General features: G+C 39.2%; 1 protein-coding gene across 2 annotated transcripts in view; it reads right to left on the bottom strand.

Annotated features, from left to right (window-relative positions):
• Positions 1-19,722, bottom strand: part of PDE4D (phosphodiesterase 4D, cAMP-specific) — a 1,610,544-nt gene that overhangs the window by 1,570,538 nt on the left and 20,284 nt on the right. Inside the window, exon 1 of one of the 2 annotated variants that reach the window (XM_010853472.1) lies at positions 9,853-10,308. The exons of the other annotated variant lie outside the window; for it this stretch is intronic. The gene's annotated coding sequence lies outside the window, so the exon portion shown is untranslated. Of the gene's footprint in view, positions 1-9,852; positions 10,309-19,722 lie in introns of those variants that run through there. 2 annotated transcript variants of the gene reach the window in all.

Here is a 19,722-nt window from a genome sequence, read left to right as displayed (position 1 = left end):
GAGGTGGCCAAAGTACTGGAGTTTCAGCTTTAGCATCATTCCTTCCAAAGAACACCCAGGACTGATCTCCTTTAGAATGGACTGGTTGGATCTCTTTGCAGTCCAAAGGACTCAAGAGTCTTCTCCAACACCACAGTTCAAAAGCATCAATTCTTCGGTGCTCAGCTTTCTTCACAGTCCAACTCTCACATCCATACATGACCACTGGAAAAACCATAGCCTTGACTAGAAGGACCTTTGTTGGCAAAGTAATGCTTTTCAATATGCTATCTCTGCTTTTCAATATGCTATCTAGGTTGGTCATAATTTCCTTCCAAGGAGTAAGCATCTTTTAATTTCATGGCTGCAATCACCATCTGCAGTGATTTTGGAGTAGAATATTACTCAGCCATAAAAAAGAAGGAAATCCTGCCATTTGCAATAATATGTCTATAACTTGAGGGCACTATGCTAAGCAAAATAAGTCAGGTACAGAAAGGCAAATATTGTGTGACTTCACTTATCTGTGGAATCCTAAAAAGCTGAGTTTATTGAAATAGAGAGTAGAATAGTGGTTGCCAGGGACTGGGGAATGGAAAAAAGAGGGAAATATTAGTCAGAGAATCCAAACTTCCAGTTATAACATGAAAAAGTTTAGGGATCTAACATACAGCACAGAAATGATAGTTAATAATACTGTATTATATACTTGAATGTTGCCAAGAAAGTATGTCTTAAATATTCTCACCAAAAACAGAAAAATGGCAACTAGGTGACGTGATGCAAATGTTAACTAACACTGGTGGCAATCCTTTTGTAATACAGCAGTCCCCCCTTATCCTTGAGAGATAAGTTCCAAGACTGGGGATGCTTGAAACCATGGATAGTAACAAACCCTCTACCTACTACATCTCTCATTACATACTTACCTATAATAAAGTTTATCTGAATTGCCAGCATCACTACATGACCTTTGAAGCCATTATTAAGTAAAATAAAGGTTACTTGAACACAAACACTATGACCAGTACAGCTGATTTGATAATCATCTACTAAGTGACTAACCAGTAGGATATGCTGGGAAAAGTGATAATTCACATCCAGGGTGTGACATGCAGCAGAATGGCATTTCATCACACTACTCAGAATGGCATGTAATTTAAAATTTATAAATAGTTTATTTCTGGAATTCTCCATTTAATATTTTGGGACCTCAATCGATCTCAGGTAACTGAAACTACAGAAAGTCAAACCTTGGACAAGACAGGACTACTATATGTAAATGTATCAAATCAACTCATTGTATGCCTTAAACATACACAATGTAATATGTCAATTGCATCTCAATAAACTTGGGGGCAGGAGTTAAAAACAGTCTTTCATTAAAATTTTAAATTACTGAAGAGAGTCTTATCCAATCATTAAAGGTAGAAGAAAGTTATGACAATGGTTCCAGATGGCAGTTTTCAACATGTACTACAATCACCTCAGTAGATGCAGAAAAGTTTTTTTTATAAAATTTAGCATCCATCAGTGATAAAATCTCTCCAGAAAGTGCTTATATAGGGGACATACTACACATAATAAATTGCCATCTATGACAAGCCCATAAATACCACCATCCTCAACAATGAAGAGCTGAAAGCATTCCCTCTAAGACAGGAACAAGACAAGGATGCCCACTCTCAGCACTTTAATTCAACATAGTATTGGAAGTCCTAGCCACAGAAACAAGTTAAGAAGGGAAAAAAGAAATCTAAATTGGAAATAAAGAAGTACCACATATCACTATGGCATAACATTATACATAGAAAATCCTAAAGATTCCATCAAAAAACTAGTAAAGTACTAAAGCTTATCAATGAATTTAATAAAATTATAGATTAAAAATTAATACACAAAAATATGTTACATTTCAATACACCAACAATGAACTATCAGAAAGAGAAATTAGGGAAGCAATCCCATTTACCATCACATCAAAAAGAATAAAATACCTATGAATAAACCTACCAAAGGTAGCAAAAGACTATACTTGGAAAACTATAAGACACTGATGAAATAAGTTGCAGGCAACACAAACAGATGGAAATATATACCATATCCATAGCTTGGAAGAATTAATATTATTAAAGTGACTATACTACCCAAGGCGAACTGCAGATTCAGTGCAAACCCTATCAAAATACTGAGGGCATTTCTCACAGAACTAGAACAATAACTTTAAAATTTGTATGTAAAAACAGAAGATCTCAAAGAGCCAAAACAACCTTGAGAAAGAACACAATTAGAAATATCATGCTCCTTGACTTCAGACTATACTATAAAGCTACAATATTAAAAAAAAATTTTTTTAAGTATGGTACTGGCACAAAAGGGCTTCCCAGATGGTTCAGTGGTAAATAATCTGCCTGCCAGTGCTAGAGTTGCAAGAGACACAGGTTTGATCCCTAGGTTGGGAAGATCCCCTGGAGAAGGAAATGGCAACCCACTCTAGTACTCTTGCTGGGATAATCTCATGACCAGAAGGGCCTGGCAGGCTACAGTCCGTGGGGTCACAAAGAGTCAGACGTGACTGAGCATGCAGACATGCACTGATATAAAAATAGACACACAGGTCAATGAAACAGGATAGAGAGCCCAGAGATAAATCCATGTACCCTTGGTTGATTAATACATGACAGAAGAGGCAAGAACATACGATGGAGAGAAGATAGTCTCTTCAACAATGTTGCTGGAAAAATTAACAGATACATGTAAAACAATGAGATTAGAACACTCTTTCGCACCATACACAAAGATAAACTCAAAATGGTTTAAAGAGCTAAATGCAAGACCTGAAACCATGAAACTCCTAGAAAGGAACATAGAACACTCTATGACATAAATCACAGCAACGGCTTTTTAAATCTGGCTCATAAAGCAAAAGAAATAAAAGCAAAATTAAACAAATGGGACCTAATTAAACTTAAAAGCTTTTACACTGCAAGGGAAACCATCTACAATATGAAAGACAACTAATGGGATGGGAGAAATATTTGCAAATAATGTGACCAACAGGCAGTTAATATACAAAATATATAAACAGTTCACACAACTCAGTATCAAGGAAACAAAGCATCCAATCAAAAATGGACAAAGGAGCTGAATAGACATTTTTCCAAAGAAGACATACAGATGGCTAACAGGCACATAAAAAGATGCCCAACATCATTAACTATTAGAGAAATGCAAATCAAAACTGCAATGAGATATCACCTCCCACCTGTCAATATGGCTATCACCAAAAAGACCAAAAATAAAAGTCATTAAGGATTTGGAGAAGAAGGAATCCTTGTACACTGTGGATGGGAATGTAAGTTGGTATAGCTGCTACAGAAAACAGTACTGAGGTTTCTCCAAAAAATAAAAACAGAACTGAGCTATTTCAAATCCTAAAATGTGATGCTGTTAAAGTGCTGCACTCAATATGCCAACAAATCTGGAAAACTCAACAGTGGCCACAGGACTGGAAAAGGTCGGTTTTCATTCCAATCCCAAAGAAAGGCAATGCCAAAGAATGTTTAAACTACTGCACAATTACACTCATCTCACACATTAGCAAAGTAATGCTCAAAATTCTCCAAGCTAGGCTTCAACAGTATGTGAACCGAGAACTTCCAGATGTTCAAGCTGGATTGAGAAAAGGTAGAGGAACCAGAGGTCAAATTGCCAACATCCATCAGATCATAGATAAAGCGAGAGAATTCCAAAAAACATCCACTTATGCTTTATTGACTATGCCAAAGCCTTTGACTGTGTGGATCACAACAAACTGTGGAAAATTCTTAAAGAGATAGGAATACCAGTCCACTTTACCTGCCTCCTGAGAAATCTATATGCAGGTCAGGAAGCAACAGTTAGAACTGGACATAGAACAACAGACTAGTTCCAAATTGGGAAAGGAGTAAATCAAGTCTGTATGTTGTCACCCTGCTTATTTAATTTGTATGCAGAGTACATCATGAGAAATGCTGGACTGGTACTCCTATCTCTTTGAAGCACAAGCTGGAATCAAGAATGCCAGGAAAAATACCAATAACCTCAGATATGCAGATGACACCACTCTTATGGCAGAAAGCGAAGAGGAACATCAAGAGCCTCTTGATGAAAGTGAAAGAGGAGAGTGAAGAGGCTGGTTTAAAACTCAACATTCAACAAACTAAGATCATGGCATGTGGTCCCATCACTTCATGGCAAATAGATGGGGAAACAATGGAAACAGTGACAGACTTTATTTGCTTGGGCTCCAAAATCACTGCAGATGGTGACTGCAGACATGAAATTAAAAGATGCTTGCTCCTTGGAAAAAAGCTATGACCAACCTAGACAGCATATTAAAAAGCAGAGACATTACTTTACCAACAAAGGTTCATCTAGTCAAAGCTATGGTTTTTCCAGTAGTCATCTATGGATGTGAGAGTTGGACCATAAAGAAGGCTGAGCACCAAAGAATTGAATGCTTTTGAACTGTGGTGTTGGGGGATACTCTTGAGTGTCCCTTGGACTGCAAGGAGAACAAACCAGCCAATCCTAAAGGAAATCAATACTCATTGAAAGGACTGATGCTGAAGCTCTAACACTTTGGCCACCTCATGCGAAGAACTGACTCATTAAGAAAAGACCCTGATGCCGGAAAGATTGAAGGCAGGAGGAAAAGGGGAGGATGGAGGATGAGATGGTTGGATACATCACCAACTCAATGGACGTGAATTTGAGCAAGCTCCAGGAGTTGGTGATGGACAGGGAAGCCTGGTGTGCTGCAGTCCGTGGGGTCACAAAGAGTCGGACATGATTGAGCGACTGAACTGAACTGAAAAACCAAACCACCATATGATCCAGCAATTTCACTCCTGGGTATATGTATCCAAAATTAACCAAAAACATTAATTCAAAAAGATACACAGCACCACAATGTTCAGAGTAGCACTATCTACAATAGCTAAGATACAGAAGCAACCTAAGTGTCCATCAACAGATGAATAAAGATGTGGTGTGTGTACACACACACACAGAGGAATACTACCTAGCCATAAGTGAAATTTTGCCATTTGCAACAACTTGGACAGACCTGGAGAGTATTATGCTGTGAGATGTCAGACATAATGTGGTTATTACATATATGTGAAATCTAAAAGATAAAATTAACTAGTGAGTATTAACAAAACAGAAATAGACTCACAGGTATACGGAAGAAACTAGTGGTTAGCAGCAGGAGAGGGAAGGAGGGAACAGCAAGATAGGGATAAGGGATTAAGAGGTATAAACTACTATGCATAAAATAAATAAGCTACACAGATATATTACGTAGCACAGGAACTATAGTCAAATTTTATAAAAACTATAAATGGTGTATAATCTTTAAAAATTGTGAATCCCTAAATTGTACACCTGAGACATATAATACTGCACATCAACTATACCTCAATAAAAAATAAATTAAAAAATTTTTTTTAATTTTAAAAACTATACTACAAATTAAATTCTTTCATTTCCAGAAGGTTCTCTCATAATTGCTGGGTGAAGTATGTAGGATAAAGACAGGAGAAAATTCATTTCATTTTTTATTTGTTTTACTTATTGTGCATCCTGTATAGTTTCCTATAAAAAAAAAGATTCTACACGTGGTAGAACTGTTTCAGACTCACCAATAGTATTATTAGGAAATAATTAAATTCTTTAACAACAGTGCACTCAAGCAGCTGAAATGTAGGACACACCCGTGGCCAATAATCCAAAAAGTTGTGATGACCTTTCAAAATAGAACCAGTTAAAAATCTGAGATTCAAAACTGTTGACTGAACTTTCTAAATTGTTCAGAAAGTCATCTTGACCATTCACTTTATTCCTGGTATGAAAAGCCCACAGAATAAGCATCATCTTAACGTATATGATTATTTTGTTAGTTAAATTTAATAAAGAGAGAAAACACAACAATAAAAAGTTCAAGAACATCTGTCAATCTAAATTTTCTAAGTCACTCTTTCTTCTGAGGAAACTATGCCCTCTAAAAACAGTTCTAAATGCAGACTGTGAGGGAATGCTTATCTGAATACTAGCTTTGCACTATATCTAAGTGGAGGGAAAGTCACAGTACCAGCTTAATCCACCCTGTTGGAGGGAAGTAGACGTTGCTGAGAAAGCTAATCAAACTTCAGGTGAACAGTGAAGGGAGACAGCCACACACGCCACAACACTGTTCATCGGCTGTACCCCAGTACAAAGTACAAAGTTTAAAGTCACAAACAAAAAAATAAAGAATTACCTTTATTTTTTTTTAAAAGAAAGCTAATCAATAAGAAATGTGTAGGTCCCATTAGCAGTCATGCCTCATACATTCTTCCCCCAATGCCTCATAACCATTCATCTATTTTCTGTCTCTATGAATTTGCCTATTCTGTACATTTTATACAAATGGAATTATACAATTTAAAGGAAATGTATGTGATATTTTCCATTTTTAAAATTGACTATTTATACCTTTTATTAATATCCTGATAATACATAAGTAACATGTATAGGGCACTTAGAAGTTTACTAAATATATTTTCACATACAATATCACTTTCTTATTGTTATAGTAACCCTACTGTTATTTTTATACTCAAGTAACAGACAGATAAGGACTGAGGCTCTGAAAACCTTTGTAATTTTTCAAGATCAAACACTGAAGACTGCTTTTGCTCTAAAAAGTATTTATTCAATTCTGGGGATACACTTTTAGAAGTAAAGGAAACTAACCAGTGCTATGAAGTTTTGTAATGATAATAACGTCATTATCTTAGCCCAAATAACTAAAATATTCTTTAATCAGCACTTTCTCATCATGCTGCTGCTATTTACCAATACAGTAAAACACCAGGATATATATACCATTATTTCCATTTTACAGACATAGAGACTGAGGCTTAAAAAAATTTAAAAGACTTGAGCATGATCTCACTAACTCCAAGATCAATTTACTAAGTCAATTTGCTTCCTGAAATTGGAGGGATACAATTTTGGTTTGTGATTAGTATAACAGAAAATTATATCACCTGCATATATTTTATAATTAAAGTGGAAAAATTGATTTTTTAATTAAATGAAAGTTCCTCCTCTTCCAAGGGGTAGTGTCAAGCTCCACAAACAGAGAGAATCATACAAATCTAAAGCTTTTAACTCTGGGTTGGGGGAAGGAGGGGAAGTTTTTTGTTTTGCTCTACTCTAAAACAAGCTCCAGGTGGGACAGCAAGTCTTTTGAAAACGCCAACTAAGGATAATTAAATTCTTCAGCAAGAGTAAGCAAAAAGAGTAGTTCTATATATAACACTGGAAAAAAAATATCTTAGAGAAGAGCAAATCTTTCCAAAAGTGAAATTCACCAAATGAAACCCTGGAAAATGTAATTCAATCAAGAAATATTACTTAAGCCAATTTGCATTCATGAGTGCTTTGCAAGTTTATGATGTAATACATTCCTTGTTGGATATATCTTTGTCAAATCCATCTGTCTATGGGAGATATACATAGTTTTACAGAACCTTATCTGCCAAAGAACTTCCACAGTCAGACAAAAATGGCAATTGGAAATAAAGTACAGAGGGAAAAGAGATCAGCTCCTGCTATTCGGAAAATGTTTCCTTTCTGCACAACATCTTGCTCACAGATACCTATCCCTGGACACCTGGTACTCCTCTACTCTTTCCTTAAAGTCCTGCCCTTTCATGTAAAACAGATGTGAATCCAGAGAACTGAAGAGGTGAAAGTCCTACAGGAAGCTCCAATGCAAGATGTCAATACTCCCAACAGAATTTCCCTGAGCCGTGTTCTAAACACCTTCTGAACTGCATGAGCAGCTGATTAATATCCGATAGCTGAGCATAGGTCATCTGCATTTGATTCATCTCAATCAGAGCTCAAGTTAATACTATACAGAAGGAAGGCATGATGAGGTGGGAGGGAATGTGATAGCTAGAGCAAGAAAGCCATACTGACACTACGCTGAGAGAAGGAGCCAGCTTAAAGGTCAGAAACCAGTTCAGAGAAAGCTGCTTCCACTCTCCCCACTTCTTACCCTACATGGGCCCCGAACCACCGGGAGGGGTGAGATTACTGTCCTTCAGTAGATGCAATCCTTTCTTCACTGATACAGTCGGTTAAGACATAAAATAATGACTGTCAACTCTTAGTATTAGTGTCTACAGCCATGGAAACTAAATAAAGGAACTTATCACACTATCATAATTAGAAGCTCATACTCTTTCTTCACAGAGAGCATGTTTCTAAAAGAATGTATTAGAATTATATGTTTTAAAACTATTTTACATATACTTGGCTAATACAGAAAAGGATTCTGTTATTTTTCTCTCCTTTTATAAACTTCATTTGTTGCTGTGACCTAAAAGGGGTCATATTTTAGAAGGCAAAAATATTTTAACAACAAAATTTTGCATTTCCAAAGTGAATGAAACATAAAATTTTGCAAACACATAACTATTATTTCTTTCCTACTGACCAAATCATGTCAGTCATTTAAATAGGTGTGACCAAAAATAAACTGCTCTTAGGTATAAAAATAATATTTTTATAGGAATTGGCAAGTAACTATTCTAGCTATTAGAAATTTACACTGGCCACAGAAACCCGTGATTTAAAAAACTATTCAGATGATTTATGCTTGAGGCTTATGTACAGCACAAAAATATAGATTTGTATCTCTAAGTCTGAAGATGAAAATTTAGACAAAAAGCAAACTGGAAACAACCCAAAATTGTAAGAAATTACCTAATTTTGTGCCATATTGAGAAAGATATAAAAATTATGTGGAAGAAAATATTTATTTCTAATGATTAACTTCATAGAAAAAAGTCTGATTTTTTTTTTTTTAATGACAGGAGAAATCAATAATGTTTTAAAAGCAAAACATGAACTGCTTACCCTCACCAGTCTATACTCAGTATTAACTCTATCGTGCAGTATGTGCTATAGAAGGTAATAAAATGCTGATGTTTTCTAGGTTCTCCTCTCAATCTGCTCTGGCTTTATCTTCAACCTGGTTACCAGTAGAAGTCACCCCCAGCAATTATACAAACCTAACAACGGCTTCCCTGGGATAATTTGATCTGCTCTGACCATACATTCCAATCCACATACTTTCTTCTGTTTATGTTGTTTCCGTGTGTTTAATATGCTTCTTAAAGGCTTTAAACACACACACACACACACACACACACAAGCTAGGGAGTTCTCATTCAGCTCCCCACCATATAAACAGAACCACTGAGGAGCATTTTTATACATGTAAAAATATTCTAGTTATCCATAGAATATGCCTTGGTACAGCTTCAGATGACAGTAAAGCAAAGCTTTGCTGTCATTTCACATTTCTCCTCTTTCTGTGCTCTGAGTGTTGTGTACCTGTGTCCCAAAAGGACTGCCTGTCCTGACTACTCCCTCCCAGCTGTGGACCATGTGGGTAGGAAGTCTTGAAACTTGCTGGACTCAAGGGCTCTCAGCCATGGCTTTGACACCAACAATCTGTTTTAACCTGCTCGTATTGGACCTTTCTCACTTTCCAGACCCTTTAACACAAACCCTGCTAGCAAATGCATTGAAGAGCCTCCCTCAAAATACAGCTTGACTCTGATTCATGGCAAAAAATAAAAGCTGGAATAATCCTGCCAGGTCTTAGAAGCTTTACGATTAATTGCATTGAACTTGATACACAGAAAACAGCACCTTGAAAATGAATCATTTGCTACTTCAGTATTTTCTAATTACCATCACTCCCTCTTGGGGCATGTAATTAATTTACAGAGTTTAAAAAAAAAAAAAAAAGTCAGGATTACTCACACGGTCTTGAAGATGCAATGTCAGCTATTTAGGACAGAAACATCCAAGGCCGTGTTAGAACTCAATTACGACTACATATGCGTTAAAGCAGGAACTGGCAGGCCTCTGGACTACAGCAACTATAGGACTTGTGCTTCTCGTACGCTGGGCTATAATTTATGAAACTGAGCCCCAGATCCAGCCAATCATTTAGCTCCTCATAACAAGTCTGACTGGCTCTGGAAAGCTGAAAGGGCTGCACTAGAACAACAGAGATGAGATATTCCACATAACACTCAGCTTATCTGGAATCACTTTCCCTTGCAAGGCCAGAAAAAAATCATAGCTTTACTGCCCAAGGGAAGCACGACAAAGGACTGGGAAATGCGACTTCACCTGGAGCAAGATCTGTTATGCTTTGGCAAGATCAACCTCGCCGACCTTAAAGGACCCAGGTACCCCTGGGACACAGAGGGCAACCACAGCAGCAAAAACCCAAAGGTAATTTTCATCTTTCTTTTTATTTTTAGTGGGAATAATGCTGAGTTGAAATAATATGCATTAAGTCACTCCGGCGACTAGGTCCACTTTGATCTCATTTTACCTTTTTCTAATCTCATCTATTGTAGGATCATTTGTTATTGAGTATGAGTCCAGGGAGGCTTAATGTACCTGAAATAAATTTAAAACCAAAATGATCATTTGTGGAGGAAGAGAGATCATTTTCCAGAAAGGTTTGAGAGCTATCTTTTCAGATGGACAGCCTTTTCACCCACCCACAGAAACAAGAATAAAGGCAGCTCAGGCAGGGAAGAGGGAAAAGGGGTTTCATGAGTACAATTAGATGCTTTTAGTGTCTTAAAAGGAATAACTGTGCTCAGATAGTGAATTAGGAAAATGGGTTATTATACTGGCCCACAATATAGCTATATAGCTATACATGGCTATATAGCATGTACCAGAATGTACTTTGGTGGGATTGTTGGGGCAGAAAATAATGTTAGAGCCAGTTGGCATAGCCCCCCATGGCCTAGGTTTCTGTTTTCCTTGCAATATTTTCCTTATTTCCTATCACATTTTGAAGTATTAGTAATACCAACTACTTGTTATACCAAACTTTCAAACTGTAGTTATTAATGCATCTGTGGCAAACATTTTTAAAGTCATAAGAGATGACTAAAGAAAAAAAAATTTTTAATGGAATTAACATACATGATATACTTTACCTAATGACAAATCCTTCCAAATCCTCAACAAATGATGTGTCTCTTCAGCAAATTTTGTAGCAAGTGTAACATTAGCAACCAAAAAATCATTGTAAAAACTTTTAAATAACAAAATCAATCATTATGCTTTCAAAGTGACAGCAGAACCTCCACAATATAAACTCACGTCAGTTTTATATGCTCCCAAAGGAAGAAGCCAGGAAAGGAAACTTGCTTTGTTTAGTGATGAAATATAAGGAACAGGAACAGAAAAGACATTTATGCTCTTTTTGTTTGCTCTAGATGGCTGACTGAATTTAACTTGAGATTCGACACCAAGAAGAAAAACAGAAACACAGGGAATAGAAAAAGTAATCCATTCATAATCCCCCCAAGATCTGTTCTTTGAATTGTCCAACTTGTGACTAACCAGGGAGGACTATTTCACTATGTTTAAATATTTTTTACTTAATTAAACCTTTGTTTACTTGACAGTGCTGCTGCTCATGGTGACTGTGTGAGAACTGAAACTTCTGAGGGAAGCCAGGTTGTTAAAATTGTGATTCCATTTACTCAACAATAACAAGGATGACCTAGTCTGAAAGGGAAAGCATGCTCTTAAGGTAACGTTGGCATTGAATCTTCACATCCAGAATTTTGTCATTGAATCCTCAACACCCAGAACTCCCTGTTTCTCATACCCCAAATAAAATTATGTTAAGATCTCTTCAAATTCCAATGTTCAAATCATTTTTCAATAGACAAGACCAAGAATACTCTAAACTAAGGCATTTAAATTATTTCACATGATAGTTGCCCAGAAATTTCCTACAGGAAAATTTTACCTTTGACAACTTTGAAGATAACCATCTCCCCACTCAAAACAATGGCAAGCAACCAACTAGCAAGTCTTTGAGTCAGAAGCTTTCATGGCTTCTGGACATTCTCTGTGTCAACATAAAGCTCAGTTGCAGACAGACCCCTGGCACCCTGACCCTTACAAACACTAAAGGTTTTGTTTGATTCAGCTGCAAGCTGTTCATCTATTAGCAAGCAATGTTCAACCAAAAACACATTCATGACGAGAGCTTTCTAAAAGACCAGAATGGCCTTCCCTCCAATCATCGTAATAATCACGATAGCCTGAGACATGTTACTGCTACTTGGCAACTGGGGGTGAGGGTAGATATTTAGAACCTGGAGTGGTCACATAGCAGGGAAAACCTCACACTGGAAGAAAGGAAGTGATGTGTCAGTACAATCCGACTTAAGCCAATTATATCATTCACATTTGATTTCAATGCCCTATTTAAAACAATGCAGTGAAGAAGGAAACTTAAAAATACATGCCAATACACTGATCTTTTCCGAAAGTTGTTAGTGCAGTGTGCTAAAGTCTCCTTATAGCAGGCATCATTTCCAATCCAACAGGGCTTGTGCTAGCAGGCTCTAGCTGGAGAGACTACATCCATTACCACCATCAATTAATAGCTGTTGGCTCTCGCACCTGGCACTAAGAGGGTTCATGGTACACAAAGGTCATTCAGACAGCTAAATTCTGTTCTCAATTCATTTCCTGGGTCTCCATCTCACAGACAAGAATTTAGATGATCCCAATTAAAGCAAAGTACTCAGCAATGCAAACCTTTAATCTGAACCAAGAGCCTTCAGCCCATCTTAACTATCAGAGCAGCTCTGGTTGACTGAAAGGTGTCCCTAGATCTGGGCCAAGAACAGTTTTTAGGCCCACAAGCTAATCTGCCTTGCCCTGCAGTTCACGTGGCCAAAGGAGTCGCTCATGAGAAAACTCTTAAGAAACATTCGGATCCACCAAGTTAGTGTGTCAGACCTGCGGAGGTTGGCAAGAGGTTAACTGTGCTCCAGGTGAAATGGATAAGTAGACTCATTGTTTTCACCAGGTTGGACCCCACCTAAAGAAACCCTAGATCTTGGAACAGGTTGCTGGTGGGGGGCAACTGCTGACAGTTCAAACGTCAACTCTTGGAGCCAGTGTCTGTGGTGTTAACATAAATACAAGCAGTTACTCAGAAATACATCAGCTAGAAGTCCTGCTCACCTTGACAAAGCAAAAAAAAAAAAAAAAATTTTTTTTCATTTACATAAAAAGTCATGGTTACAAGAGCTATGAATCTGTGGTCACTGCAGGGATTAAGCTTATATTCTTGGTTTAGATAACAGAACACATCATCTGGGTACATAGACCTCATAATCAAACTTGTTCTCGGCACATGGGGGGAAATTTTTGGGGCTGCTTTTTAATTATCTGAGAACACGCATGTTTGGAAATGTACTAACAATGCATGTGACAATATTCTAAACCATTATTACACATAAAATTAACCCAAATCAACAATCTTTTGTGCTCGTACATAGTCAAAACCCTTCTTCTTGGTAATGATATATCAACAGTCATACAAGAGTACATACACAAAACAGACAATTACTTACATTTTGCAAGAGAAAAGTTTGAAGGGTTGCATTCTTCATATCTGATGCCAAAACCACCTCTTCAAGCAATGCGTAAGCATTATATTAATAGCATGGAGGCTGACAGCATACACTCTGAGTTAGACTGCCTGGGTTCAAATCCCAGTTCTGATTCTTATCTGTGGACTTTGGGCAGGCTACTTAAGAGATCTGTGCCTCAATTTCCCCATATGTAAAATGGGGCACTCACAGTAACTACCTCCCGAGGCTGGTGTGAAGATTAAACGGGCAAAGAACTGAACTTAGAACTGAGCCTATTACGTAATAAATATTCATCAAGAGAAAACTGTCATTTGTATCATAATTATTATAAGTTCATTGCAATAAATGTACACATCAAAAATGGAGTTGAATTGCTGAACAGTCAAATATGGTAAAATATATCTATTAACATCATATATCTCATTTGGGGAAATATTCATGTAAGGTTTTGTCTTAAGGCCTCCAAGATAAGAGCTCAAGGAGGTGGGTCTGTTCCCTGTCAGTCTTCTGTCCGGTTATCACTTGACATTTTCAACCCTGCTCTACATTTATTGTGTCACACAATGGCACTAACCTAGGACATTACACAGAAAGGGTAATTGTAGTAGACATGATTCATATGATAGTTGGTCCAAAGTTCGGCCTAGTTTAAAGATTCCTGCATGAAGGCAAAAAAATAATGGAAGCCATTCATTTCAGTCATAGTACCCTAATCAAAAAAGAGTTGAAGGGAGGGGGAAAAAAGAGAGACCTGTCACAAACAGCTCTGATGATTATCCAAGGACAGGAATCATGTCTAGAATTCACGCTGACTTCTCAGCATAGATATGAGAGAACACTGAAGCTAATTATCTCCTCTCCTCCCAGGAGAGGGGATTTCTCAGTTTAGGAGATTATTAACTGGAACTTCAGCTTACTTACTGAGGAGGTACAGAGAAAAAGAGTCTGCTTGGTAAGGGAACAGCTGCCCTAGGGACAGACAATGGCCTGCTGCGCTCTTTCATTCCCACATTCCTCATTCGTCAGTGGTCTCACCCTTAATCTCCTTCCCCGCCCACACAAACCCCCACCAGACACATCTCACCGCTCACAGGGCCTCAGGGACCCCATACTCTCTCACTGCTGTGCTTCCCAGGAGGCATCTCTCCATCTGTGTGCCCTTCCCAGCACGGACCACCAAGACCAAGGACAGGCCCCTCCTTGAGAGCAAACCCCTTCCTCCCACCTCCTCTCCATGCAGGGTGCTTATTCCCTGATGGTCAATTCATGAATCAGCACCACTTACCATATGAATTAGCAGGACAAATAACCAGGGAGAAAACTGGGGAACATTTTCAGTTTAGGGGAAAAAAAATTTTTTTTCAAAATGAAATCCGAGGTACTTTCTTCAAGATCCCAAAAAATCAAATGTTAAGACTTAACAGTCCCATGACCAGCCTCATCTCTGCTCTTTCTCAACAAGTTGATAAAGAAACACAGGGAAGCCTACCTGGGATGCTAGAAATGACTGCATATGTGAAAGCTGTGTATGGGGCCTGGCAGGGAGTTGAATGAGCTAAACTAAGTCTCCTTATTCTAATTATCCTGCTCCTGGGAGAGGAATACAAAAGGAAGGGGGTCTCAATTCCAAAAGTGAGTGATTAGCTCCCCTACCCCACTACACTGCCTCAGATCCAGAGGTGGACACTTCATGTGTCCATTCGCTCCACGGCCCACTCATGCCGCTGAGGCCTCCCTACCCACAATATTGCTGCAGTCCAGGCCTGTGATTGAGGGGACAGGCACTGGGCATTGGACATACACCAAGACAAGGAGGATGGGAGGGGCTGAAGAATTCAGAAAACAGTGTGTTGGAGGATAAGCTTCAGAACTGGGACATCGGTCCAGTGTATCTCTAGTGCCTCTCCCACTCCACCTGTGCCTCGCCCCTCAAAAGGAAAAAAAAAAAAAATAGTTTTGCTAAATCTCTCAGCTTCCTCCACTAAAGTGGCTTGCAAAGGAGCCTGTCCTCCCCTCTCACCAAATGAATGCCCAGAGAAACCACATTAAACCAGTCTGTGCCACTATGATTAAATGTCCCTGGGCAATGGCAACCCACTCCAGTACTCTTGCCTGGAAAATCCCATGGACGGAGGAGCCTGGTGAGCTGCAATTCATGGGGTTGCGAAGAGTCGGAAATGACTGAGCGACTTCACTTTCACTTTTCACTTTCATTCATTGGAGAAGGAAATGGCAACCCACTCCAGTGTTCTTGCCTGGAGAATCCCAGGGACTGGGGAGCCTGGTGGCTGCTGTCTCTGGGGTTGCACAGAGTCGGACACGACTGAAGCAACTTAGCAGCAGCAGCAGCAGCAGAAATAAACCCAAGAACCAAGGAATTTACAACCCTGAAGATTTCAGGCCCCTTGGGGTGTGATAACCAAAGGCAGGCGGAGATTCCTGGTCCCTGAGACCCACGCCAGCACATCAGTTACCTTCTCCTCTAAGGAGTGGGCTACCCCTGGGCCAAGAAGAATGCCAGGTTTTCACTCCTGGGACAAGGCCATCACATCCGGTTGGGCAGTTTTGACCCATGCAACCATTCACACAGTCCTGCCTCTGTAGTCCCTGAGGCATCCCTCTCTATATTCAGAGCACAGGCTACCATCCATCAAGAGAAGACTTCTCAATTTTTAATCCTCCCACAACAGAGACAAATACTTGGTATCTCAAAAGCACGTTGGCTATAGGGACACAGTCATAATCACCAGCTACTAAGAGGCATCAGTCGCCCACCTCTCCCAGTCCACAGGATTTTTTTTTTTTACTTTTTTTGCCCTAAAAATGTAAGCACAGAAATCAGAGCAGTGGAAGGAAAGCAGATTGCACTTGAGCCCCATTTGCTTTGAAAAATAACACACAAGTTCTTGAACTTCTTGTGCATCAGGATTGCTGAAGGTGCTGGTTAAAGTAATAGATGACCTGACCTCGCCACAGGATGCTCAACTCACAAGTGTAGAATGGAACCTATGAATCCGCATTTTTACTGGCATACATGCCACCAACCAAGCCCAGGCTTGTAAAGTCAGTCATCATGGATCACTCCTTGAGAAGCACCAAGATAATGCATGCAAACCACGTAACACAAAACCTGGCATGTTCCAAAGTGCTCCATACTTAATAGCTGTAATTATTAACATTTGGAATTGATCCCAACTTCGTATATTCTACTCAGACCTGGCCTTTGTTAAGTGAAAATGGCACATGGGTGTGGCAGTGTGGCAGCGAGCCAGGAGCTGGTATGGTGCAAGGAAAGAGAACTGAGAAGAGGGATACAGGACAGGCAGAACCTAATTTGTGTCCTTCTAGTGATCTATTAGCCTTTGATGAGAACTCTTGAGCCTTATTTACAACCCTCATTCCATAGTATCAACAGCTCTGAAAAGATAACACAGCAGTCTGGAACAATTGTCTACGAACCAGAAGTTCCCAAAAGTAAAAAACACTCAAAATATTGGCATTTTCATTTTTCTGCCTCAAAGAAAGCAATACAAGATTATTTGTTTTGTAGGACAAAGCAAGGCCCAAGTAAGCAGGGCATTTTTAAATGGCTGAGTCCACCAATGTTAGCACAGTATAGAAGAAGTAAATCCCCAATCTGATTGGCTGCCGTGCTCCCCTGGGTTTCGGCTAAGTTCCTCTGTGATGATGTGGGCCCTCCACAGATGGCTGGAGCTAACCACGTCTACTTTCCACTGGGAATCACTCCTCACAGCAAATAGGATGGCCCGTAAGGAAATCTTCTGTTTAGTTTATATGCTCCTGAGTATAGAACAAAGCTCTGTTGTTTAAGAGCATAAGTAACAAAAGCTCTGTTCTTCCAAACCAAGAGGGAAACAGGAGAACCATCCAAAATCATTTGATCTTAAACTGTGTCAGGATGACAAGAATGAAATATTATTTTAGGCTGCCCAACAGCCATCAGTCACCCACTCTCCTCTCCTGCCTTCAGAAAACAATTACTCAATATGGTCTTTCTCAGACACACGGCAGCCTTAGGAAAAACTGTTCCACATATTTGGAAGTAGGGTACTTCCTGCATTTAAGTCAATGGAAGCTATTCAAAGCCCTCTTAGCTTTCTCTTTGAATCATGGGCATAGGAAGACAGCTGCCTGTACTCATACAATTAAAGTAAAACAGAAACTGTGTGGGGAAAAAAAAAAGTATTTTTATACTATCCCAGGTGCTTAATGTGTGTTTTATTGCCTAATTCCCTTAGTAACCTCTAAGAGGTTTGATATGTATTATTATTCCCATTTTTACCAAGAGTTAGAGAGGTTAAATAAGCTTCCCTAAAGGACACAGAGGTGGGGGCTTCTACCAGTGGCTCAATGGTAAAGAATCCACCTGCCAAGCAGGAAACAAAGGTTTTATCTCTGGGTCAGGAAGATCCCCTGGAGAAGGAAATGGCAATCCACTTCAATATTCTTGACAGGGAAATTCCATCGACAGAAGAGCCTGGTGGGCTACAGTCCATGGGGTTGCAAAGAGTTGGATGTGATTGAGCACGCAAGCATGCATATTACCTAGTTCAGTTCAGTCGCTCAGTCGTGTCCTACTCTTTACGACCCCATAAATTGCAGCACACCAGGCCTCCGTGTCCATCACCAACTCCTGGAGTTCACTCAGACTCACGTCCATCAAGTCGGTGATGGCATCCAGCCATCTCATCCTCTGTCGTCCCCTTCTCCTCCTGTCCCCAATCCCTCCCAGCATCAGGGTCTTTTCCAATGAGTCAATTCTTCACATGAGGTGGCCAAAGTATTGGAGTTTCAGCTTCAGCATCAGTCCTTCCAAAGAACACCCAGGGCTGCTCTCCTTCAGAATGGACTGGTTGGATGTCCTTGCAGTCCAAGGGACTCTCAAGAGTCTTCTCCAACACCACAGTTCAAAACCGTCAATTCTTCGGCGCTCAGCTTTCTTCACAGTTCAACTCTACATCCATACATGACTACTAGAAAAACCATCGCCTTGACTAGACGGACCTTTGTTGGCAAAGTAATGTCTCTGCTTTTCAATATGCTATCTAGGTTGGTCATAACTTTCCTTCCAAGGAGTAAGCGTCTTTTAATTTCATGGCTGCAATCACCATCTGCAGTGATTTTGGAGCCCAAAAAAATAAACTCTGACACTGTTTCCACTGTTTCCCCATCTATTTCACATGAAGTGATGGGACCAGATGCCATGATCTTCGTTTTCTGAATGTTGAGCTTTAAGCCAACTTTTTCACTCTCCTCTTTCACCTTTATCAAGAGGCTTTTTAGTTCCTCTTCACTTTCTGCCATAAGGGTGGTGTCATCTGCATATCTGAGATTATTGATATTTCTCCCAGCAATCTTGATTCCAGCTTGTGTTTCTTCCAGCCCAGTGTTTCTCATGATGTACTCTGCATATAAGTTAAATAAGCAGGGTGACAATATTACTCTTTTTCCTATTTGGAACCAGTCTGTTGTTCCATGTCCAGTTCTAACTGTTGCTTCCTGAACTAACTACCCACCAAAAGGTTGCATCAGGCAGCTGCATCACAGGCACACCAGGTTTAACCAACCATATACATTTCTGCCAAAATGATAGAGGGAAATGATAGACTGTTTTTATTTGCATGTCTTTCATTGGTAGAGAAAGTTAGACACTTTTCCTATATATCGGTCATTTGCAATTTTTCTAGGGATTAATTATCCCTTTCATTTTTCTGTTTTACTAGAGCCTGACTCCAAAAATTCATTCTATTAGACTCTGATGCCAAAATTCATTGTAAAGTCTTTATCCTCCATTGTGCTGTTTTCTTACTATCTGTGCTGGTATATCGGAGACTTTGATCTACAGCCAAGAGAACTTCAGCCACATATCACCAGGGTGATTAGTCTAGTCCCATAAAACATGTTTCAAGAAAAGAAACTGGTTAATTCTGAAGAAGAGAAAGCCATAAATTTCCCCTCAGTTGTCTGCTTCAGAAATAGGTCAACTCATGACTTTATCAGCAGTTGTTTATAAGAAACAATGATCCATTCAAACTTAATCTTGTTCTTTTGCACAAAGAAATTTAGATAATATAAGAGGGGTGGGCCAAGAACAGTTTAGAGGATCATCCGCTGAATCAGGGACTGGAAGGGAGGAAAGAAAAATACATACATTTCCATGCCCCAGGCAGAAGCA

This window comes from Bison bison, unplaced genomic scaffold (genome assembly GCF_000754665.1).
Source record: "Bison bison bison isolate TAMUID 2011002044 unplaced genomic scaffold, Bison_UMD1.0 scf7180017864328, whole genome shotgun sequence".
NCBI lineage: Eukaryota > Metazoa > Chordata > Mammalia > Artiodactyla > Bovidae > Bison > Bison bison.
Note: the sequence above shows the minus strand (reverse complement) of the source record. Positions and strands in the feature narration are given on the sequence as shown.